Here is a 26,674-nt window from a genome sequence, read left to right as displayed (position 1 = left end):
ATGGTGCCACCCACACTTCCCGTGCCACTGACGACAACAGAAGTGGACAAAGAAACAAGACGCAGCAAATAGACACAGAACAGACAACCGGGGGAGGTGGGAAATTAAATAAATAAATAAATCTTTTTTTTAAAAAAACATGTTTTATTATGAAGTTGTCAGTTTCCCTGAAGCATGGATGCTTGCATTCTCTATTGACTGCTCATGGGTTGTTCCCTTGGAATATCAGGCTCCACTAGGAAATTTTTTTTTTTAAGAAATTTATTTACATACATTTGAATGTACTTTTAAGGGGAAATTAATTTGGAAATAATATAATTGATAAGGGTTTAAAATCCAGATTAGACATAAAACTCATAGAACTGAACAAAAGACCAAATGATACAATTTAAAAATGGGCAACATACTCGAATAAATATTTCTCCAATGAAGATAGACAAATGGCCAATACGCACATAAAAAGATGCTCAACGTCAGTAGTAGGAAATTCTTATTTAATACAAGATGGCCAAAGAAGAGCATCCTAGGAGAACAATGTATTGTAATCCCTAAAGTCATAAATTTCATCACTTGATACTTTATTTTTTAGACTATGAAATTTCAATAGCTCTCAAGACTTAATTGAACACATGTGCACAGTCCTTTATCCGTCCATCAACCTACTCATCCATCCACCATCCATCCATGTATCCATCCACACAACTTTCCATCAGTGATCTTCATTTAAATCCCAGGAATGGTTTCCTGTTATTTTTAACAAAGTTCCTACTACAGACTACAATGCCCAGTGGTAATAATTTCCCTTTGCCTATTTCTTTGGTTGTAGTTACTGCAGTCTTGCTTAGTATTTTATTTATGTTCCTCACATTTCAATTTCTCCCCCATAATAAGACACTTTAGCCTACTCTACTCACACTGGAATATTCTTCTCACAGTGTGTCTTGTCTTACACAAATTGCCAGGAGGAAACAAATCCATTTTTATTTATGCTACTTATTTTACTTCCTACCATGTAAAAACAATTGAAAAAAAATTACATATCAATTTTTTTGTCTGTTTTTTTTATTGACTTTGTAATAATATTACATTAAAAATATATATGTGAGGTCCCATTCAACCCCACCCCCCCTCTCCCCCCCCAACAACACTCGTTCCCATCATCATGACACATCCATTGGATTTGGTAAGTACATCTTTGGGCACCTCTGCACCTCATAGACAATGGTCCACATCATGGCCCATACTCTCCCCCATTCCATCCAGTGGGCCCTGTGAGGATCCACGATGTCCGGTTTTAAAGCCTGGCTTCCACTCTAGATTCTGAATTTTGTGCTGGCAGGAAATGAGAATATTTGGATAACCTTATTTCTAGTGCTGAGCATAGGGTCTGACATAACAATTGCTTAATAAATATTAGCTGAAGGAATTATTTGAATCCCTCTGCCCATATTGCTATTAAATCAACCAACATTTACTTCAAATTTGAAATACTTTATTATGCAGTTATATAAAACTAATAATATGACATAACTTTGTGTAAATATGGTACTTTGTAATAAGAGCCCATAAAATCTGAGTCATGTCTCCTAACGACTTTATGCCTCAAGAACCAAAATTACATGTTGGATTAAATCAAATAATGAGTGATTGAAATGTATTTAGCCATTATTATGCAAAATGTCATTCCACAGTCATTTTTAAAAATTGTATTCATTTGAAAATACATAGATCACAAAAAATGTTACATTAAAAAATATGAAAGTTTCCCCCATACCCCACACCTCCCACACCTCCCATATCAACAACCTCTTTCATCATTGCCACACATTCATTGTATTTGGTGAATACATTTTAGAGCACTGCTGCACTGCATGTACTATAGTTTACATTGTACTTTACACGCTCCCCTGGTACATTCAGTGGGTTTTGCAGGATATATAATGTCCAGCATTAGGACAACTCCAAGTCCCAAAAATGCCCCCACATCACATCTGTTCTTCCCTCTCCCTGCCCTCAGCAACTACCGTGGCCACTTCCTGCAAATCAATGCTACAGTTTCTTCTATTACTAGTCACAATTGTTCTATAGAATACCCATTAGTTCACTCTAATCCATATTTTATTCCTCCATCCTGTGGCCCCTGGGATGGTAGTGTCCATTCCACCTCTATATCGAGAGGGGGCTTAGACCCACATGGTCTTTTCTTGAGTGCTTATCTTCTTCTGGTCACTAAATGGAGATGTGATGGTGAACTTGTCTTCAGGTAGATCACACACTAGCAAAAGAAAGAAAAAAGTTTTGTAACCAATGCAGTGCCACATATTATGTTACCATTTAAGAAAAAAGTAGGCATTATTTAAGAGCCAAAGACATATCTGAAGAAGAGAATATATTTTGAGAGTTTTGAGAGAGAAGTAAAAATTAGCCAGTACTGTGAGGAAAGGTAGAAAAGAAACATTTCATGGAAAAGAATGATAATGGACAAAAATACCAGGAAGGGAAAAGCATATTATATGTTTTCAAGTAGATTTACAAGGCTGGAGCTTAAAGAAGGCATGTGAGTATTCAGAAAGTCACAAGTATATAGTCAGAGTATGAGAGTCTTATGATGTTATTTGACATCATCCTATATTAAATAAGCTCATCAACTTGAAGTAAAATGGAAATATTGTAGGTTTTGCTTATTTTAATAGAAAATTTATACTTCATTTCTGAGGAAAGAAAGAGAGATCCTATTGCACTTAGGAGGCTCAAAGCTATTGGTGATACTCTATCTTAAGTCGGGTAGTAGTGACATTGATATTTAATCATCATTATAATATATATATATATGGCTAATATGGATAAATAAATTAGAACTGTGGATAAATAAGTCATATTGAGTGCATGGAATGATCTCCTCCACCTCCCAATGTCACCATTATGGAAAATAAAGTTTTTAACCAAAGAGAATTAAAATGAGAGAAAATTTTTTTTGGAAATGAATTATGGATACAAGGTTATAACAAAATCAAATAAAAGTAGGCCTCAACAAGTCTAAATTTTAAATGGAAATGGGATGGAAAAAGTAAAAACCCTTCTGAAAAAGAAGAAAAAAGTGGAGGAACCACTTGTACAATAATATGGAGACATCTTATAATTACAACTGAACGTGTGTGATATCAGGGCACAAATAGGAAAATAAGCCAATGGAAAGAAGGAAGAGCCCTGAAACAGGAACACCCATCCATGAGTTATGACCAGATTGGCACTGCAGATCAATGGAGGAAGGAAACGTTTTTTAAATACTTAATCCTGGGGCAATTAGGTATGTATATAAAATTTAATAGTTTCACCTGTCTCAATATTACACAATAAAATGCAAGGTCAATTACATGCAAAAAGTTGAAGGAAAGAATATAAAGATATTACAAAATAATATTGGTATTTATCATCATATGTTGTTTCTTCTTAAACAAGACACAGAAGTTAATAACAACCATGAATAAGACTGAGAAATTTATGGCAGAAAAATTAATAAGATCCAGTTAATGAAAGACAATATAAAGAAAGTTACAAAGACACTAACTGGTTAGAGAAGACTTTACAACATATATAAATGACAAAAGACTTGTGTCCAGCATATATTAATACGTTCTATAAATCAGTACAAACATACAATCCTATAGGAAAAGTGGACAAAATAATTGAACAAATACTTCAAAACAGAAAAAATTTAGTAAAAGAAAGGTACTCAGAGGGAAATCTAAATTAAAACTAAAAGATGATACAATTGCATACCTACATATGAGATTTACCAAAATTTAAAAAGCTGACATGATGTGCAAAAATGATGTGAAGCAACAAATACTGTCATACACTGACATTAAGACAACATAATAGACTGTTCAGGAGTCATTTTGACATTTTGTAACAAAATTGAATATCTACATTCAATATAGTCAACAATTATGCCAACAACTTCCCTAGAAAAACCTGGGGATGTGTACACAATGATACATGCAAGAATACATGCATACAGGAGAATTGTGGGAAGATGGTGGAGTAGAATACTACAGGAATCAATCCCTTAACCAGAACAACTAACTATTAAATAGTGAGGAACTGTCTGAATCAACTATTTCAAAACTCCAGAGTCCAGCAGAACACTGCAGCAACCAGGCAAGGGCTGGAGGAAGATGTGTCTGCTGGTATCTCCTTTCTATTTTGGGTGTCCTTGTTTCCAGCTTCTTGCTTCTCTCTATCTGAATTTCATTCTCTTCTCAAGGATCCAGGAAGAGGATTAGGACCTATCCTGGATGAGGTGAGTTGCATCCTTTTTTTTTTTTTAAGTTTTATTTATTTATTTATTTATTTATTTCCCTCCCCTTACCCCCACCCCGGTTGTCTGTTCTCTGTTCTCTGTATCTATTTGCTGCATCTTCTTATTTGTCCGCTTCTGTTGTTGTCAGCGGCACAGGAATCTTCATTTCTTTTTGTTGCATCATCATGTTGTGCCAGCTCTCCATATGGGAAGCACCATTCCTGGGCAGGCTGCACTTTGTTTTGCACTGGGTGGCTCTCCTTATGGGGCATGCTCCTTGTGCGTGGGGCTCCCCTATGCAGGGACACACCTGTGTGGCAGGGTGCTCCTTGTGCGCATCAGCACTGTGCATGGGTCAGCTCCACATGGGTCAAGGAGGCCTGGGGTTTGAACCGCGGACCTCCCATGTGGTAGACAGATGCCCTAACCACTGGGCCAAGTCCGCTTCCCTAGTCACATCTTAATTTAAGATTCTTCTCACCAAGTTTCTACTTATACTAGGTCCACACCCACAAGAATGAGTTAACATGAAGAACACACTTTTCTCAGGTACATACAACTACAAACCATTAGACTGCTCTTCCAATTTTTGGAAAATATTAGGATTGGTCTTAATATTTTTTGGAATATTTGATAAAATTCCCAATGAAGTAATATGGTTTCATTGTTGGGAAGGTTTTGATAACTCATTTCTTTACTAGTTATTATTTGACATCTGTATCTTGAGTCAGTCTGGTACTTTGTGTGTTGCTAGGAATTTTTCCATTTCATCTAGCTTATCTAATTTGCTGTTGTACAGTTTTTCACATTATCCTCTTAAAGTCCTTTTTATTTTGGTGGGGTAATAAAAAGAGACAGTAATAATGTTCCTCTTTTCATTTCTGATTTTAGTTAGTTTTGCCTATCTCATTTTTCTTTGTGTTTAGCTAAAGGTTTGTCAAATTTATTGATTTTTTTGTTGATGACATATATTATTTTTTTGATTCTCCATTTAATTCATCTCCATTTCAAGCTTTGTTATTTCCTCCTTCTGCTCCCTTTGGTTTTAATTTCCCCTTCTTTTACTAGTTCTTCCAGTTTTTAAAAATAAATTTATTTATTTATTTATTTATTTATTTATTTATTTATTTATTTATCTCCCTCACCCCCACCCTGGTTGTCTGTTCTCTGTGTGTATTTGCTGCATGTTCTTCTTTGTCCACTTCTGTTGTTGTCAGTGGCACGGGAATCTGTGGGTTTTTTTTTTGTTGCATCATCTTGTTGTGTCAGCTCTCCATGTGTGTGGCACCATTCCTGGGCAGGCTGCACTTTCTTTCACACTGGGTGGCTCTCCTTATGGGGTGTGCTCCTTGTGCATGGGGCTCCCCTATGCGGGGGACACCCCTGCATGGCATGGCACTCCTTGTGTGCATCAGCACTGCACCTGGGCCAGCTCCACATGGGTCAAGGAGGCCTGGGGTTTGAACCATGGACCTCCCATATGGTAGATGAATGCCCTAACCACTGGGCCAAGTCTGCCACCTAGTTCTTCCAGTTTTGAGGACAGTTTTTTATTCAGAAATCATTCTTTTTTCTCATCTTCTTTAAAAAAAATTTTTTATTAGAGAAGTTGTGAGCTTACAAAACAATCATGCATAATGTGCAGAATTCACATACATCACCCATCCACCAACAACTTACACTGTTGTGAGATATTTGTTACAGATTTTAAAAGAACATGATTAGACTATTATCACTATGGTACATAGTGTACCTTTGGTATATTTTTCCATACATTCACTGTTATTGACAGTATGTATTAGTATTGTACATTTGTTATAGTTCACAAGAGAACACTCTCATATTTGTACTGTTAACCACAATCCATCTTTCACCACATGGTTCACTGTGTTATACAGTCCCATGCTTGTACATTCTATCCAAAATTTATACTCAGGGGTTCTTGCTTTCATCACAGAGTTGTGCAATAATTACTCCAGTTAACCTTTGAACTTCTCCCTTATTCCAAAAGAAAGAATCTCATACACCCCAATATTGCCCCTTAGCACTAATATAACACCTTCTTTAACAATGATGTAAGAATATCACAATATTGCTGTTAACCATAGTACATATTTCACATAATTGTATTTTTACTTTGCATCACTATATTCTTACCATCTTATAATAGTGATGTACATTTGTTCTAGTTCATAGAAGAACATTCTTACATTTGTATTATTAACCATAATCCCCATCCACCTCCAGGTTCACTATGTCATTCAGTCCCAAGATTATTCTCTAGCTTTATTTCAGTTCACATTTACATCCCTAGACTACCCCTTTCAGTCACAAACCCTCTTTCTTCTTTTTTAATGTTAATATTCAGAGCTATAAATTTCTCAGCACAATCTTTGATGAATCCCTCAAGTCTTGGTACATTGTATTTTCATTTTCTTTCACCTCAAGTTATTTCTTAATTTCCCTTGTTATTTCCTCTTTCACCTGTTGGCTGTTGAATAATATATTGTTTAATTTCTGCAAATATGTAAATTTTCCATTTCTATCTCTGTCATTGATTTCTAGCTTCATTTCGTTGTGATCAGAGAAGATAACTGCTATACTTTCAGTATTTTTGATTCATTGGGACCTTTTTGTGACTTAATACATGGTCTATCCTTGAAAATGATCCATGTGCACTTGAGAATAATGTATATTCTATCAAGTGAAATGTTCTATACATGCCTAGTAGATCTAGCTGATTTAGAGGATCATTCAGGTTTTCTATTTCTTTATTGGTCTTTGTCAAAATATCCTATCCATTGTGGAAAGTGGTGTGTTAAAGTCTCCAACTCTTAGTGTAGAACCATTTCTCCCTTCAAATCTGTATTTCTTTTTTTTATATTTTGGTACCTTCCTCTTAGGTGCATATATATTTATTATCATTGTATCTTCCTGCTGAGTAGTCTCTTCTAACAGTTTTAGACTTAAAATCTATTTATCACATTATTATAGCTACTCCAGCTCTCTTTTGTTTTATACTTGTATGGCATGTTTTTCTGATCCTTTCACTTCCAATGCACTTATACCTTTTAATTATAATTATTTGGTAAACAGCATATAGTTGGGACATACTATTTTATCCATTATGCCAGTCTGTGCCTACTGACTAGAAAGTTTAATCCATTTACATTTAAAGTAACTATTGATAATTCAGGACTTACATCTGCCATTTTGCTATTTAGTCAGGCTATTTTGCCTGTTTTGTCACTCTCTTCTTCCATTAATGCCCAATTTATATATGAATTTCATATTCATTTGATTTTTTTGTATTATACCATATTAAGTACCTTCTCATTTCTTTCTCAGTTTATTTTTCATATGTTTTCCTATGGTTACCATGGGCTAAAATTTAACACTCTAAATATGTAGCAATCATATTTGATTTGATACCAATTTGACTTTTATAGCTTACAGATAGAGTGTTCCTATACCCCACCATTCCCCTACCTTTTTTTTTACTTGTTACAACTTATATTATTGTACATTGTTTTTAAAATAAAATCCATAGATATATCATTAGTTTCATTGCATTTGCATTTTAACACCTTTAGTATATGAAAAGAGGAGTTACATACTAAAAAACACAATACAATAATACTCTTGTTTATAATTATTCTCATGGTTTCCTTTATCTGATGACTTTATTGCTTTATGCCACTTTGAATTACTCTCTAGTCTCCTTTCCTTTCAGACTGTATAACAACCTTTAGCAGTTCTAGTGTTGATAAAGTTCCTCAACTTTTGTTAATCTGTGAATGTCATAATCTTTCCCTCATTTTTAGAAGAAAATCTTTCCAGATATAAAATTCTTTTTTGGCTATTATTTCCTCTCAATATTTTAATTATTTCAACCCACTGCCTTCTTGACTCCATGTTTCTTATGAGAAATCAGCAACTCAAAATAACTGAATCTCCCTTTTTCATAATGTGTTATTTTTCTCTTGCAGCTTTCTGAGTGCCCTACTTTCTTTGGCATTCAATAGTTTGAATAGAATGTGACAGGACATATTTCTCTTCAGGTTTATATTGTTTGCTTTTCCCTTGGCTTCTTGGATATACATATTCATGTCTTTTGCTAAATTTGGGAAGTTTCTGTATTATATTTTTGAATATTCATTCTGCCTCTTTGTCTCTTCTATTCCTGGGAATTTCATAATGTATGTATTGGTACACTTGATATCTCACAGGACTCCTAAGCTATTTTCCCTTTTTATAATTCATCTTTCTCTCTGCTTATCAGCCTTACTCATTAATTTTCTTGTCTTCAAATTCATGAATTTTTTCTTCTGCCAGTTCCAATCTGCTTTGAGATGCTCCTGAAAGTTTGCATTTTAATTATTGTGATCTTCAACTCCAGTAGTTCTGTTTGGTTCTTTATAAACATTTTTATTCTTTAGTTTTTTCTCTGTATTTTCCTTCATCTCCTTGAACATATTGAATGACATTTTTATAAAGAATTTGTCTGGTATGTCCAGAGAAGCCTGGTCTTCATTGCTGTTTCTAGAATTTTTTTCTCTTTCCTTTTGAGTTCCTCTGCTTACAAGCATTTGAATGTCCCTCTGGACTTTCACAGAAGCAGACCTTCTTCCTTCTCCAGGTGTTCCACTGTAGGATTTAAAGCAGGTAACTCTTTGCCCCAGACTGTCTGCCTAAATTGTTTTTTACACTGCTTTAGTTGTCTCAAGCTGCTTTTGCCTGTAGGACAAATTCTGGGAGAAGGGACAAGCTGGATAGTTTCCCAAGAAAGTGTTTTCCAGTTTGATCAAGACCAGGAACCACAAAACCAGCACCACCCAGAGTAGCTTTCCACCCAGAGTAGCTTTCAGGGTAGAGGATCAGATAGGGACCAGCCAGAGTAGCTTTCAGGATAGAGGATCAGATAGGGACCAGAAAGTATGTCAGGGACTTCTTTCATAGCTCCACACAGCTGTACTTTCTTTTTTTTTTTTTTAAAGATTTATTTATTTAATTCCCCCCTCCCCCGGTTGTCTGTTCTCTGTGTCTATTTGCTGTGTCTTGTTTCTTTGTCCGCTTCTGTTGTCATCAGTGGCACAGGAAGTGTGGGTGGTGCCATTCCTGGGCAGGCTGCACTTTCTTTCATGCTGGGCGGCTCTCCTTATAGGTGCACTCCTTGCATGTGGGGCTCCCCTACGCGGGGGACACCCCTGCGTGGTGCGGCACTCCTTGCGTGCATCAGCACTGCGCATGGGCCAGCTCCACACGGGTCAAGGAAGCCCGGGGTTTGAACCACGGACCTCCCATGTGGTAGACGGATGCCCTAACCACTGGGCCAAGTCCGTTTCCCAGCTGTACTTTCTTGACTTGGTACCTTTCTACAAAATATAGTCCAACTAACTTCTGCAGGTCTGAGGAAGCATTCTTTCTTTAAGTCTCCTCTGTCACTTTTGTTGAGGCTGGGGAGGCATGGAACAGTAATTGCCCTTAAGGTCATGCCCCCAGAGACCCAAAGTAGCTAATCAAAAGCAGTGGGGAGCTTTGGGCCTGTGCTGCACCCCCTTCAATCTTGGCAACCAGGTTTTATATGTCTCTGTCTGGCACCAGCAACCTATGGCAGTGGCTGGATCCCACTGCTGCCTAATGTGAGAGTGGGGGATGGGTGTCAGTAACCAGTGAATAAAGAGAGCAATTTCCTGATATTTACAAGGAATAAGTTTAAGAACATGTGTTTCTGGGGTACATATAGCTCCAAACCACCACACCATTTCAAAAATGGGCAAAAGACTTGAATAGACATTTCTCTGAAGAGAATATACAAATGACCAGAAAGCACATGAAAAGACAGTCAAGTCATTAAAGATGCTTAGCCATTAGGGAAATGCAAATGAAAAACACAATGAGATACCATTTCATGCCCACTAGACTGGTTACTATTTCAAAAACTGAAAATTACAAGTCTTGGAGAGGATGTGGAGAAATAGGAATATTCATTCATTGTTGGAGGGAATGTAAAATGGTGCCACTGTGGAAAACACAGAATCAACATTTGGTCTGACAATCACACTCATGGGTGTATAGCCAAAACAATTGAAAGCAGATATCTGCACACCCATGTTCTTAGTGGCAGGACGCCAAATGATGGAAGGACCCCAAGTGTGCATTAACTGATGAATGGATAAACAATATATGGTATGTACAGAAAATTGAATATTATTCAGCCACAAATGGGAGTGAAATTCTGATACTGGCAACAACAGGGTGTACCTTGAAGACATCATATTGAGTGAAATAAACTGAACCCAAAAGAGCAAATATACTATGATCTCATTGAATGAAATACATAAAGTAAGCAAACTCATAGATTCAGAATTTAGGATGTAGGTTAACAGGGAGGAGGTAGAAAATAAGGAGTCAATGATTAAAATGTACAGAGATTCCTTTTGGAATGGTGGATACGTTTTGGTAATGGATGGTGATGATTTTAACACATTGTGAACATAATTAACTTCACTAAGATATACTTGAATATGGTTAAATGGAAATGTTAGATTGTATATATGGTAATAGAACAAAAGAGCAAAATGTAAGGCACAAATAAATATATAAGGCACTCCTTATAGAAAGTCCAAAAAACAGGAAAAACTTTGCAATATTGTACAGGTGCTTTAAAAGGTGGTTAAAAAGTAAAAACAAGAATTCAATTCCTATAATGTCAGTTGTGTGGTAATTCCTGGGAAAAGTAAAGTATTGATCATTGGGATGGATTTGAGATATTGGCAATTGCTTTATAATTACTGTTTAAATTGACCATTTTGTCCTATGCATTTTTATGTTTACAAAAGAAAAAAATGGTTAATAATATGACTCTGGAAGGGTAAAAATGTGCAAGCTCTGTGGAAAACATTTTGGTAACTTCTTAAAAATTTAAACAGAATTACCTATGACCAGCAGCCATTCTCCTAGGTATACACTCAAAAGAAATGAAAACAGAGTTCCTAACATACTCTTTTTTTTTTTTTAAAGATTTATTTATTTATTTAATTTCCCCCCCTCCCCTGGTTGTCTGTTCTTGGTGTCTATTTGCTGCGTCTTGTTTCTTTGTCCACTTCTGTTGTCGTCAGCGGCACAGGAAGTGTGGGCAGCGCCATTCCTGGGCAGGCTGCTCTTTCTTTTCATGCTGGGCGGCTCTCCTCAGGGGCGCACTCCTTGCGCGTGGGGCTCCCCCACGCGGGGGACACCCTTGCGTGGCACGGCACTCCTTGCGCGCATCAGCACTGTGCATGGCCAGTTCCACACGGGTCAAGGAGGCCCGGGGTTTGAACCGCGGACCTCCCATATGGTAGACGGACGCCCTAACCACTGGGCCAAAGTCCGTTTCCCCCTAACATACTCTTATACATGAATGTTCATATCAGCATTATATAAAATAACCCAAAGGTGGAAACAACTTAAGTGTCCATCAAAGGATAAAAGGCTAAATGGAACATGGTGTGTGTGTGTGTATTTATAAAAAACATATTTAATAGAATACTAATAATGGAATAATAGTCAAAAAAAGGAATGAAACTCTGATACATGCCACAACATGGATGAATGAAACTATTATGCTGACATAATCAGATACAAAGGACAAATATTCTATGATTCCACTTACATGAATAAACTAATACATACAGGCAGAAAGTTCATTAGAGATTATCAGGGGTAGGGTGGTGGACTTGGACCAGTGTTTAGGGTGTCCATCTACCACATGAGAGGTCCATGGTTCAAACCCCATGCCTCCCTGACCTGTGTGGAGCTGGCCCATGCGCAGTGCTGATGCATGCAAGGAGTGCTGTGCCACACAGGGGTGTCCCCCGCATAGGGGAGCCCCATACGCAAGGAGTGCACCCCATAAGGAGAGCCACCCAGCATGACAGAAAGTCCAGCCTGCCCAAGAATGGTGCCACACACATGGAGAGCTGACACAACAAAAAGGAACACAGATCCCTGTGCCACTGAAAACAGAAGCAGACAAAGAAGATGCAGCAAATAGAGAACAGATGACCAGGGTCGGGGGGGGGGGGGGAGAGAAATAAATAAATAAATCTTTAAAAAAAGAGATTATCAGGGCCTGTGTTGGGGAGAATGGAGAGGTATTGCTTAATGGGTATAGAGTTTGTATTTGATATGAGGAAAAATTTAGGTAATGGTTGGTAGTGATGGTAGCATAACATTATGAATTTAATTAATATTTCTGAATTGTACACTTAAAGTTTTTATTGTATCCATTCCTTTTTCCTTTTTTTACCCTATTCCCTTCACCAAGTTTTCAACCTCCTTGGGGATTCCAATATAACTCTTCAAAATATGGAGAAATATTCCAGGAAAACCACAGACTGAGTCATTTAGATGCTGCCTTATCCTCTCACTTGTGCATAAAGTATTTTGGCTTCATTCAAACATAGAGAGCAGTTTCTATGTGTTTTACATCATATTTTCTAAGAAGAAGCTATTATGCCATGCAAATAATGAATATATCTTTGCCTAAAACTCTAATGTCAAGTTATACTTATTACATATATTTAATATGTTTCAGGGTAGTAAAATGCCATTATATCAAAAAGAACTTGTCTGAAAAGTGATATAAATTTTCAAGAGACATTGTGGTATTATATGGAGCAAGTTTAAGTCTCTTACATCTCCATGGCATGGTGCTTTTCCTGACCACCATCATCTCTACTGGATTCCTGCATGAGATTCAGTCTGTTCCCCTGCTTCCAACACCAATCCATGTATTTCATTCACAATGTAGCAAAGACATTTTTAAGGTAAGTCATACAATAACTCTCCATTGGCTTTCCATATCATTCAGAATAAAATCCAAAATCCTTTAAAAAGCCAGTAGGTATTTTGGGGATATTAAAGTCTTAAATGGGAAGTTAAGGCTTAAACTGTACAAAGTTCCTATTTGGAACAATGGAAATGTTTTGGCAATGGATCGTGATGGTGGTAGCACAAGACCATGAATTTAATTAAGAGCCCTGAAATATATATCTGAATGTGGTTAAAAGGGGAAATGTTAGCTTGTATACATGGCAATAGAATATATTTTTTAAAATTAATGAATCTATACTACACAAACTGTGAACCCTAAGTTAAATCACAGACTTTAACTAATAGTACAATTTTTTTATATGTTCTTTCATCAATTGTGACAAATGTACCACACCAGTGCAGGGTGTTGATAGTGGCATGGTATATGGATATCCTGTATTTTTTTTTTTTTTAATTTTTTTATTTTTTATTGACTTTGTAATAATATTACATTAAAAATATATATGTGAGGTCCCATTCAACCCCACCCCCCCACCCCCCCCTCTCCCCCCCCCCCCAACAACACTCGTTCCCATCATCATGACACATCCATTGGATTTGGTAAGTACATCTTTGGGCACCTCTGCACCTCATATACATTGGTTCACATCATGGCCCATACTCTCCTCTATTCCATCATGTAGGCCCTGTGAGGATTTACAATGTCCGGTGATTACCTCTGAAGCACCATCCAGGGCAGCTCCATGTCCCGAAGACGCCTCCACCTCTCATCTCTTCCTGCCTTTCCCCATACCCTTTGTCCATTATGTCCACTTTTCCCAATCCAATGCCACCTCTTCTATGTGGACACTGGATTGGTTGTGTCCATTGCACCTTTATGTCAAGAGGAGGCTCAGATTCCACCTGGATGCTGGATGCAATCCTCCCATTTTCAGTTGTAATCACTCTAGGCTCCATGGTGTGGTGGTTGTCCTTCACCTCCATCTTAGCTGAGTGTGGTAAGTCCAATAAATCAGATTGTAGGTGCTGGAGTCTGTTGAGGCTCAGGATCTGGCTATCACATTGTCAGTCCAGAGATTCAAATCCCCTAAATATATCTTAAACCCCAACATTAACTGCACCTCCAGCACATTAGCATGAAAGTCTTATGAAGGGAGATCCCATCTGAGTCCAGATTCATCACACATAAACACCATTTCCAAAGAGGGGCCATCTGCCCTGGTAGTTAACCCCATCGGCCATGACCATAACTCCCATGGGTCTCTTTAGCCCTCAAAGGAACCAATATCTGGGGGTTGTATCTGCTTTATCTGTCTCTCTGACTCTGCTCAGTTGTGCATGAGGGCAAACCTTCTGCCAGACTCCAGACTCTTTTTTAGAAACTCGTAGCCATATAAACTCATTTCTCCTTTCCATTTCCCCCTTACTTTAGGTCAAACAGCATTTTAAAGTCATGGTATTTTATGTAGACATGGATATTCTGCTGATCCGCATTGAACCTTCCGTATAAGGTCATTTTCCAGTTGCATCATCAGTTGGTAGTTGATAGTGGTCCCTCGTTGCCAGGGAGGCTCATCCCCGGGTGTCATGTCCCACGCTGGGGGGAAGGCATTGCATTTACATGCTGAGTTTGGCTTCGAGACTGGCCACATTTGAGTAACATGAAGGCTGACAGAAGGAAATTCCCAGGCACAAAGTTGCTCTAGGCCTTGTTATTATTTTGGGTTTATCAGCTCACAAGCATAGTCATTAGTATCGGGGGCTCACTGTTGAACCCTCACTCCCTCCCGGTCCCCACCACTGTACCTGGGAGACTGTCGCTGCTCCCCTAGGGACCACGACAGAGCACCACTGGCCGGGAACCCAGTACCCCCCCCTACTGTGGTTTTTAATTGTTGCCACTATGAGTATATCCAAACATTACCATGCACCCTGGACATATGTTCTGTACAGCTCCCTGTCAGTCATATATCATCTGTCATTGGTATCCCATACCAGTATCCCTCCATTGCCATTGTTGAAACACTCTGTGATCCAGAACTCCCCGAAATTTGAAGCCCAATATAATGTCATGGTCCCTTACTAGGGAATGGCATATAGCGATGAGTTTAAAGGATAGATAAAGAACTTGGATAAAGTTAGATAAAGAACTTAGATAAAGAATGTTGACTTGAAAAAATTCCACATCCTATTTTTTTCCCCCCCCCCCCTAATTATTCAGCTTTTCTTCACAGGAGTCCTAGACCACAGCAATGTATATATATAATATACAGCACTCCCACACATCCACCAGAAAACCTTTTCCCTTCCACAGTGATACTCTTACGCCCTATTCATATCATATTTACTTAAAGTGATGTACAGAGTCTGAGACATTAGCTTTCTAACAAGGTGACATCTGTATTTACATTATGGTGCATACTTTAGGATACACAGTTCTTTACATTTTTAGTTATCCTATGTTTTACATTATGGTTTACATTATCAGTCTGTCATCTCCTATATGTTATGGTGTAATATTACATGTTTTATATCCATCCTTGTGTACTCTCAAGAAACTCCTCTCTTACCCCCCATTTACTTTGGTTCCACACATTTAACGTCCATTTTCCCTTCCACCTTAGTGCCCTCAGTGATAGCCAACCTCCGTTTCCTGAGGAGCCACTTCCAGAGATAGATGGAATAGTGTTCAGGGCCTAACTTGCTCAACTGCCCCAATGCCCTGGGAGCCACCCTTTCTCTCGAGGGATACAGTTCCCTCTATTGGATGGCATTAGTCCTCCCCAGGATGTGGGTCCACCCCCACTCTCACTACTTGGGTTTCTACCCCATGGTGTCACCCACTCTGGCAGAATGAGCATTTAGACATTCCCCAGGAGCCCGTCCTGCATCAGACCCTCCCCTCCGAGCATTCTAAACAGGTAACCCTCTTTATTATATTTTGATATGATTTTCTCGGCATTTTACTCTCCACCAACACCTGACCCTCTCCTGATTCGTATGCTACCCCTCCCTCCCCCCACTTTTGGGCAACGTTACCCACCCGTCCCTCCCCAGCCACCCTCAAACCCGCAAAGCCCCAAGCAAAGGCAACCCCTTGCCCCCCTTTTATCTCTTCTTTGTGTTCATACTTACCACCATCTCGTCTTAAATTCCACCCCTGCAGACATCGGCTCATATCCTTCCTCCACCCTCCGATTTCCTGCAAGCCTATCGTTCAGTCTCTTGCTATCTAGGGCAGCTTGTTTATTTCATATCATTGAGGTCATGTAGTATTTGTCCTTCAATGTCTGGGTTGCTTCACTCAACATAAGGTTCTCAAGATTCATCCATGTTATCACATGTGTTTGTAGTGTGTTTGTTCTTACAGCCGAGTAGTATTCCATTGTGTGTATATACCACATTTTATTGATCCACTCGTCTGTTGATGGGCATTTGGGTTGATTCCAACTTTTGGCAATAGTGAACAATGCTGCTATGAACATTGGTGTACATATATTGGTTTGTGTTCTTGTTTTCAGTTCTGCTGGGTATATTCCCAGCAGTGGTATTGCTGGGTCATATGGCAAATCTATGGCTAGTTTTTTGAGAAACCGCCATACTGTTCTCCAGAATGGTTGGATCCTTCTGCATTCCCACCAGCAGTGGATGAGTGTTCCCCTTCCTTCACATCCTCTCCAGCACTTGTATTCTTCTGTTTTTTTCATAGCTGCCAATCTTATGGGTGTAAGATGGTATCTCATTGTGGTTTTGATTTGCATTTCCCTGATAGCTAGAGATTTGGAACATTTTTTCATGTGCTTTCTTGCCATTTGTATTTCTTCTTCGGAGAAGTGTCTGTTTAAGTCTTTTTCCCATTTTTTAAATGGATTTTTATCTTTTTATTTTCAAGATGTAGGAGTTCTTTATATATGCAAGTTATAAGTTTCTTATCAGATATATGATTGCCAAATATTTTCTCCCACTGTGTGGGCTCCCTTTTTACTTTCTTGACAAACTCCTTTGAGGTGCAGAAGGCTTTAATTTTGAGGAAGTCCCATTTATCTATTAGTTCTTTTGCTGCTCGTGCTTTTGGTGAGATATTCATAAATCCATTACCTATTACAAGGTCCTGTAGATGTTTCCCTACACTGCTTTCTAAGGTTTTTATGGTCTTGGCTTTTATATTTAGGTCTTTGATCCATCTTGAGTTGATCTTTGTATAAGGTGTGAGATGGTAATCCTCTTTCATTCTTCTACATATGGCTATCCAGTTCTCCAGACACCATTTGTTGAATAGGCCACTCTCTCCCAGTTGAGAGGGTTTGGTGGCTTTATCGAATATTATGTGGTTGTATATGTGAGGTTCTATATCAGAGCTTTCAATTCGATTCCATTGGTCTATATGTCTCTCCTTATGCCAATACCATGCTGTTTTCACCACCGTAGCTTTATAGTATGTTTTGAAGTCAGGTAGTGTGATTCCTCCAATTTCGTTTTTCTTTTTCAGTATGTCTTTGGCTATTCGGGGTCTCTTTCCTTTCCAAATAAATTTCATAGTTAGTTTTTCTAATTCCTTAAAGAAGGCTGCATTGATTTTTATTGGGATTGCATTGAATGTGTAGATCAATTTTGGTAGGATAGACATCTTAATAATGTTCAGTCTTCCTATCCATGAACAAGGAATAGTCTTCCATTTATTTAGGTCTTCTTTGATTTCCTTGAACAATCTTGTATAGTTCTCAGTGTATAAGTTCTTTACCTCTTTAGTTAAATTTATTCCTAAGTATTTGATTTTTTTATTTACTATTGTGAATGGTATTTGTTTCTTGATTTCCTCCTGATCTTGCTCATTATGTACAGAAATGCTACTGATTTTTGCGCATTGATCTTATAACCTGCGACTTTACTAAACTCATTTATGAGTTCTAGAATCTTCGTTGTAGATCTCTCAGGGTTTTCTATGTATAGGATCATGTCATCTGCAAATAATGAAATTTTGACTTCTTCCTTTCCAATTTGAATGCCTTTTATTTCTGGTTCTTGCCTCAGTGCTCGAGCAAGTACTTCTAAGACAATGTTAAATAGGAGCGGCGACAGTGGGCATCCTTGTCTTGTTCCTGAGTTTAGAGGGAAGGAGTCTAGGATTTCTCCATTGTAAACAATATTGGCTTTAGGTTTTTCATATATACTCTTTATCATGTTCAAAAAATTTCCTTGTATTCCAATCATTTGGAGTGTTTTTATCAAGAAAGGGTGCTGTATTTTGTCAAATGCTTTTTCTGCATCAATAGATATAATCATGTGATTTTTTTCCTTCAATCTGTTTATATGGTGTATTACGTTGATTGATTTTCTTATGTTGAACCATCCTTGCATACCTGGGATGAATCCCACTTGGTCGTGGTGTATAATTCGTTTAATGTGTTGTTGAATACGATTAGCAAGTATTTTGTTAAGTATTTTTGCGTCTAGGTTCATTAGAGAAATTGGTCTGTAATTTTCCTTTCTTGTGATGTCTTTGTTTGGCTTTGGTACTAGGGTAATGTTGGCATCATAGAAGGAGTTGGGTAATGTTCTTTCTGTTTCGATGGTTTGGAATAGTTTCAGCAGGATTGGTGTCAGTTCTTTCCGGAATGTTTTATAGAATTCACCTGTGAAGCCATCTGGCCCTGGGCTCTTCTTAGTTGGGAGATTTTTAATAACTGATTCTATCTCTCTGCTTGTGATTGGTTTGTTAAGATCATCAATTTCTTCTTTTGTCAATATGGGCTGTTTATGTGTTTCTAGGAATTTGTCCATTTCCTCTAGATTGTCATTTTTGTTGGAATATAGTTTTTCAAAATATCCTCTTATGATAGTCTTTATTTCTGTGGGGTCAGTGGTGATATCGCCTTTCTCATTTCTTATTTTGTGTATTTGCATCTTCTCTCTTTTTTTCTTTGTTAGTGTTGCTAAAGGTTTGTCAATTTTGTTAATCTTCTCAAAAAACCAGCTCTTGGTCTTGTTTATCTGTTCAAGTGCTTTCTTATTTTCTATTTCATTTAGTTCTGCTCTTATCTTTGTTATTTCCTTCCTTCTTCTTCCTGTTGGGTTACTTTGTTGTTGTTTTTCTAATTCCTTCAAATGTGCAGTTAGTTCTTCAATTTTTGCTCTTTCTTCTTTTTTGATATATGAATTTATGGCTATAAACTTCCCTCTCAGTACTGCTTTTGCTGCATCCCATAAATTTTGGTATGTTGTGTTATCATTATCATTTGTTTCAAGGTAGTCATTGATTTCTTTTGAGATTTCCTCTTTGACCCACTGTTTTTCTAAGAGTGTGTTGTTTAATTTCCAAATCGTGGTGTGAAATCTGGGCTTCTTTCCCTTGCAAATCTCCAGCTTGACTCCACTGTGGTCAGAGATAATGTTTTGTATGATTTCAATCTTTCTGAATTTGTTCAGCCTTTCTTTGTGGCCTAGCATATGATCTATCTTGGAGAATGATCCATGTGCACTTGAGAAAAATGTATATCCTGCTGTGTTTGGGTGTAGCGATCTATATATGTCTATTAGATCGAGCTCCTCTAATATACTATTCAGATGTTTTGTGTCTTTGGTGATTCTCTTTTGAGATGTTCTGTCCAGAATTGATAGTGGTGTATTAAAATCCCCCACTATAATTGTAGATGTATCTATTCTTTCACTTAGTTTTTCCAGCGTTTGCCTGACGTATTTAGAGGCACCCTTGTTAGGGGCATAGATATTTATGATTGTTCGATCTTCTTGACAGATTTTCCCTTTGACTAAAATGTAGTATCCTTCTTTGTCTCTCACAATTGTTTCACATTTAAAGTCTATTTTGTCTGATATTAATATAGCTACTCCTGCCTTTTTTTGGTTATTGTTAGCTTGTATGATTGTTTTCCAGCCTTTCACTTTCAATCTCCATGCGTCTCTGGGTCTAAGATGTGTCTCTTGTAGACAGCATATGGATGGGTCATATTTCCTTATCCAGTGTCCCAGTCTGAATCTTTTGATAGGTGAGTTTAATCCATTGACATTCAGTGTTATTACTATCAAGGAATTATTTGTGTTAGCCATATTTTGATTGGATTTGTGTTTGTCATATTTTGTTTGTATATTTTTTTTTTGTCTTTTTTGTTGTTGTTGTTGGTCTTATACTCTCCTCCAACTTTGCCTTTCCTGTTTTTTCCTTTCTTCCTGCAGAACTCCCTTTAGAATTTCTTGAAGGGGAGGTTTCTTGTTGGTATACTCTTTCAGTTTCTGTTTGTCTGCGAATATTTTGAACTCTCCATCATGTTTGAATGCTAGTTTAGCTGGGTAGAGTATTCTTGGTTGGAAATTTTTTTCCTTTAGTACCTTGACTATATCATACCACTGTCTTCATGCCTCCATGGTTTCAGAAGAGAAATCAGCACTTAATCTAATTGAGCTTCCCTTGTATGTGATGGTTTTCTTTTCTCTTGCTGCTTTTAGGATCTTCTCTTTGTCTTGAGCATTGGATAATTTGACAAGTATATTTCTTGGGGTGGGCCTGTTGGGGTTTATGACTTGTGGAGTGCGCTGTGCTTCTTGGATATGTACATCTGTCTCTTTCAGTAGATTTGGGAAGTTTTCAGTCATTATTTCCTGCAACACTCTTTCTGACCCCTTTCCCTTCTCTTCACCTTCTGGAATGCCTATAATACGTATGTTTGAGCGTTTTGCATTGTCATTCAGGTCCCTAAATCCTAATTGGATTTTTTCTATCTTCTTATTGACCCCTTCTACTATCTGTTTGATTTCTGATGTACTGTCTTCCACGTCACTAATTCTCTGCTCTGTCTCTTCTAGTCTGCTGATATTTGCTGCAAGTGTATTTTTGATTTCTTGAACTGTGGTGTTCATTCCCATCATATCTGTTATGTTTTTGCGTATGTCTGCAATTTCCCCTCCAAGTGATGTCTTCATGTTGTTAGCCTCTTTCATTACTGCATCAAATTTGTCAGTGATAAATGTTCTGAGATCTTTCATTGCTTGTGCCAAGTTTTGCTCCCCTTCGTGATTATTGGTTTGTTGATTGGATTCAGCCATGTTTTCCTGATTATTGGTTTGGTTCGTAGATTTTTGTTGCTTTCTGGTCATCTCTTTATTTTGACGAATTTAATCAGTTCCTTAGCTTCTTTGTCTGCTCTTGGAGGTTAATTAGTTGTTATTTTTGCACAGGTGTTATATCTTCTCTTTGTCACTTTTTTCTTCTTATTCTAGTTACTTGTTGTTGGTTAAGTTCACTTTAGAGGAAAGTATTAGTGTTGGGGAAAGGCAATTGTGTAAGCAAGGGAAAAGTGTAAAGTTGTATTGGTGATGTATGTTAATAAAGCAGGAATATGAGATCTGGAAGGATGGAGGTTAGATTCATGTAGATTGTATAGAGTTATAGCTGTAGGTAGAGTACCTTTTATGAAGTTGATGACTGAATTTGGGAGGAATATGGTATGAACTACACAGCTATTGTTTTCATGAGAGAGGGAAAAAGAAAAGAAAGGTAATAGTTTCAAGAGTGGATAATAGACAGAAAACAGAACAAAGGTATTAGAAATTAAGAGTTAGACACTTTGTGGATCAAAGAACGGGAGGTGGGGGGTGGAATATAGGAGAGACAGTAGATGATAGTGGATATCAAGATGCAGGGGAAGGGGGATAGTGTAGGTAGCCTAAATCAGTTCACACAGAAATGAGGCAGTGGAGGATGGGAAAACCCAGCAAATGTGAGGTGTTCCCTGTAGCACCTATTGTATACTTGAATTAAAGTAAAAATAAGTGGAAGATGAGGGACAAGAGGGAAAGAGAAAACCGAAAAAAAAACAAAAACAAAAAAAAAACAAACTAATTATAATAGAGAAAAAAGAAAGGCAAGAAGAAAGGAAGAAAAAAAAAGAGGATGGGCAAACGGTGGGGAACGGATAGGGAGAAGAGAGATACAGGTACACACGTGTCACAATTGCAACACTATCTAAAACAACAACTTCCCCCCGCTTTGCCCTAAAACCCCCCCGTCTGTCTGCCCAAATGGGTCTGCAAGCACCTCCCTTCCCACAAACCCCCAATAGGCCGCCCAGGGCCCACGAACTCCCCAGTACTGCAGATGCTCAAAAAAAAAAAAAAAAAAAAAAAATTTAAGTAAAATTAAAACAAACAAACAAACAAACAAACAAACAAAAAAAAAAAAAACAAAAAAAACCAGAAACCCCTCCGCACGCCCGGCTCCGCCCGCCGCGGAGGCTTGGACCGGCTCTGCCCGGCTCCTCACGCCGCCTTGGCCTGGCCTGGCTCCGCCCAGCTCCGCTCGCTACAGTGGCCCAGCCGGCTCCGGCATCCACCTCCCGCCACCGCGGCCTGGACCGGCCCTGCCCGGCTCCGTACCCGCCGCGGCCTGACCCGGGCCCGCCCGGCTCCAAACGCTACCGCGGCCCGCAGCCGGGGCCTGCACCGGCCCCGCCCGGCTCCAAGCGCTACCGCGGCCCGCAGCGGGGGCCTGCACCGGCCCCGCCCGGCTCCAAGCGCTACCGCGGCCCGCAGCCGGGGCCTGCACCGGCCCCGCCCGGCTCCAAGCGCTACCGCGGCCCGCAGCGGGGGCCTGCACCGGCCCCGCCCGGCTCCAAGCGCTACCGCGGCCCGCAGCCGGGGCCTGCACCGGCCCCGCCCGGCTCCAAGCGCTACCGCGGCCCGCAGCCGGGGCCTGCACCGGCCCCGCCCGGCTCCAAGCGCTACCGCGGCCCGCAGCGGGGGCCTGCACCGGCCCCGCCCGGCTCCAAGCGCTACCGCGGCCCACAGCCGGGGCCTGCACCGGCCCCGCCCGGCTCCAAGCGCTACCGCGGCCCGCAGCGGGGGCCTGCACCGGCCCCGCCCGGCTCCAAGCGCTACCGCGGCCCGCAGCCGGGGCCTGCACCGGCCCCGCCCGGCTCCAAATGCTACCGCGGCCCGGCCCGGCCTGGCTCAGCCCCACCGAGCGGGGCTAGATGCCTCGTCTCCGCCTACCCAAGAAGGGAATCCTCTGCAGGTAGCTGGGATCTCCGTGTATATTTCACAGACGAATCCTCTCTGTTACCTTCCCTCCAAATCGATGTCCAGACACCTCCGGACCAGCAAAAATCCCGAAACAATCCGGTCCCAAAGAGTCTCCAACGCCGCCCAGCCGATTCCCTGCAGAAGACTCTAACAGGGATGTTCACTCAGCCGCCATCTTGCCCCCTCTCCGATATCCTGTATTTTATGCATCATTGTTTATAATCCCACAACTTCTCTAATAACAGAAAAATTGGCCAGTAGGTTTCTACCCAAACTGACTTCACTTTTCCTCTGCACCCCATCTCATCCTGAGCTGTCACTTGCTAATTGGGATCCCGCCACAATGTTTTGCATCTTTTCCATGTACATGCCAGGAATGCTCCTGCCTCAGGCCTGTATGATTGGAATACTTGTTCTCATATATTTGCAGGATGAATTCCTTCACCTCCTTCAAGTGTTTTCTCTTTCATGTCTGTCTTGGTTTGGCAAAGGGATACAGATGCAAAGTAACAGAAATCTGTTGACTTTTCTAATGTGGATTTATTTGGGGTAAAATCTTACAGTTCTAAGAATAAAAAGCCCAACTCAAGGCACCATAAGAGATGCTTCCCCAACAAAGTCAGCTGTCCCATGTTGCAGCAAGGAGGTGAGTGACCTCTACCTGGATCTCAGGCCCAGCTGCTCTGCTCTCTTAACAAGTTCAGCTGTAAGCTCTCAGGCAAATGTCTCTTCTTTCCCCAGGGTCTCAGCTGTGTTAGCATCTCCTTTCTGTCACATGGCAGGATAAGAAATGAGAGCTCTCTCTTCCTGTGTCTTAGCAAATGTCTATTTATATCAGACATAGCAAAGGTGTGAGGACTCAGATGAGTCACACCTACTGATGTAGTCCAATCAAAAGCCCTAAAGCAGGTGTTTTTTTACAAGGGGTCAATGAGCTTGAATTTAAATTTAAAAAACATTATTCTTGTGGGGATGTGTTGGTATATTTATGATATATTTATGAAAATATATGTATGGTATATGTGTGATATATTTATTAAATAATACACCTTATAGTGTGGACTTATAGGAGTCTGTGGTTTTCACCTGAATGGCAAACGGGTCCACAGAACAAAAAGGTTAAGAACCCCTGCCCTAAAGCAAGCTTTCAAAATAATTTAATAATTATTTAATGCAATCAAAGGGTATCACATCCAGAGGAATAGATTAATTTACAAACATAGTCCTTCTCTTTTTAGGGTGCAAAAAATAATCTCAAACTGCCACAATCCCTTCTTAATGAGGTCCTCACTGGAATCCCATTTAAAATTACAGCACCTTCCCAAATCCTACTCTCCTAATTCTTAATTAATTCTTAATTAATCCCTGTTTTTCATAACATTGATAATACATTCATACTATGTAATGGTTATTTAATGAATTTATTATAATACCATAAAGAAAAATACTATAGCATACGTTATGATGTTTGTTGCTTATTTAATACCTTTACCTGCTAGAATGAAAACTCCACATGGTAAGGGATTTATGTTTCTATTTAAACTTGATACATCATAGGTCCCAATAAGGATTTGTGGAATAAAGAAATGGAGAGAGGGAAGCAGACTTGGCCCAGAGGTTAGGGTGTCCATCTACCACATGGGAGGTCCATGGTTCAAACCCTGGGCCTCCTTGACCAGTGTGAAGCTGGCCCACACACAGTGCTGATGCACGCAAGGAGTGCCATGCCATGCTGGGGTGTCCTCTGCATAGGGGAGCCCCATGTGCAAGGAGTGCACCCTGTAAGGAGAGCTGCCCAGTGTGAAAGAAAGTTCAGCTTGCCCAGGAATGGTGCCACACACATGGAGAGCTGACACAACAGATGATGCAACAAAAAGAAACAGATTCCCATGCTGCTGACTGTTGGGGGCAGTAAAAATGAGCACACACCGAATTTAGCAGAGCCAGTAGCATGGCCGCTGGAGCGGAGCCAACTTTCCTATTTGAGTAACCTGTAATTAGTTCACCACAACATGGCGGGTCCCAAATCATGGCAGAACTCAAATCTGCCCTGTTACTTCCTCATTCTTCTTCCCCCTCAGTTCTTTGTTCTCTGTCTTCCTGCCACTGCCCAGGCTGATAAGATAGTGCGCAGGCGCAAGGCACGAAACTAAGGTCTGCCTCCCACCCCTGCGACAGCAACAACCAATCCTTATCCTCTACTACCTCACTCCCCACTCCTCCCCCACCTGAGGGTATATATACTTTGCCCCCTTTAATAAAGTTGCAGTTTGATCAGAACCCTGTCTTGCTGTCATTCTTTGTGTCTCTTGTCCCACCATTCTTTCTCGGCAGGTTTCGGGTCTCCGTTGCCATCCCGCGGGCTGGGGCAGCTGACAACAACAGAAGTGGACAAAGAAGAACATGCAGCAAATAGACATAGAGAACAGACAACTGGGGGGAGGGGATTGAAATAAATAAATAAATCTTTAAAAAAACAGAAATGGAGAATTTGAATGAGAGAATTTCAAGACTTGAGAACACTTGTAACAGAGGAATGCAAAGGTTTAACAAATGCTAGGCACAGGAACATTAATTAAAAGTCTATTTAATGAAGTTGGAGGTCCTTAGTCCTTCTCCTTCATACTATACCCAGGAGACTAATTGCCAAATAACCACCCTTCAGTGGATACTGGAGGATTCTCTTTTGGAGAAACATCTATAGGGAAATGGTTCCCCAAAATGAGTGTTCTATAACAAAATGACCAGTCCACCTTTTGATCAGATAAAAGTGAACCTTTAAAAATTTTCAACATTTGTTAAATATAAATGGATACATTGGTAAGCCAAAAGGGTACTGATGCAAAGTACCAGAAATCTGTTGGCTTTTATAAAGGATATTTATTTGGGGTAGAAGCTCACAGTCACAATGCCTTAAAGAGTCCAACTCAAGATATAATAAAAGGTCCTTTTTTACCCAAAGTCATTTGCCAGATGTTGACGCAAGATGGCAGGTGATGTTCATGGGGTTGAGCCTTTCTTTTTCCTCAAAAGACTCTGAGGTCCCTCAGCTGTAGGCTGGCATAAGGCTTGTCTCTCAGGGTTTCACAGCTGCTCTCTTCTCCTCAGCTGCAAATTGTCAGGCTCATCTCTCCTCCCAGGGCCTCTTCCATATCTATTTGCTGTCTCTCTCCTCTTCCTTCTTCTCTGTGTCTCTACTGCTCTGGTCTTGATTGAGCATCATCTAATAGCCCATCAAGGGGGTGGGGACTCAGCCCTGCACACCCAGATGACATGGCTGAATCAAAGCCTTCATCTTGACTTAATAAAGTAAAAGTAAAACTTCCGAAGTTAATACAAAGTGGTCTCATACCCAGGGGAACAGACCATTTAACAGACATATTCAATACCTCTTTTTGGAATTCATAAATAATATCAAACTGCCACATCCTGCCCTCTGAATTCCAAAAAGACTTCACCATATTAAAAATAAACCCAAAACCTTAAAACAGCAATAATGCTAAGTACAAAATCAAATCATAA

The 26,674-nt window shown here is 39.6% G+C and overlaps 1 long non-coding RNA gene across 1 annotated transcript in view; it reads right to left on the bottom strand.

Annotated features, from left to right (window-relative positions):
* Window positions 1–1,912: 1,912 nt before the first annotated feature.
* LOC139437254 (uncharacterized) overlaps window positions 1,913–26,674 on the bottom strand; it is a 53,225-nt gene continuing 28,463 nt past the window's right edge. The window contains exon 4 of the long non-coding RNA XR_011646989.1: window positions 1,913–2,275. This is a non-coding gene — a long non-coding RNA (uncharacterized lncRNA). The remainder of the gene's footprint in view (window positions 2,276–26,674) is intronic.

Source organism: Dasypus novemcinctus, chromosome 21 (assembly GCF_030445035.2).
Source record: "Dasypus novemcinctus isolate mDasNov1 chromosome 21, mDasNov1.1.hap2, whole genome shotgun sequence".
Classification (NCBI taxonomy): Eukaryota; Metazoa; Chordata; class Mammalia; order Cingulata; family Dasypodidae; genus Dasypus; species Dasypus novemcinctus.
This window is presented reverse-complemented; position numbering and strand designations above follow the sequence as displayed.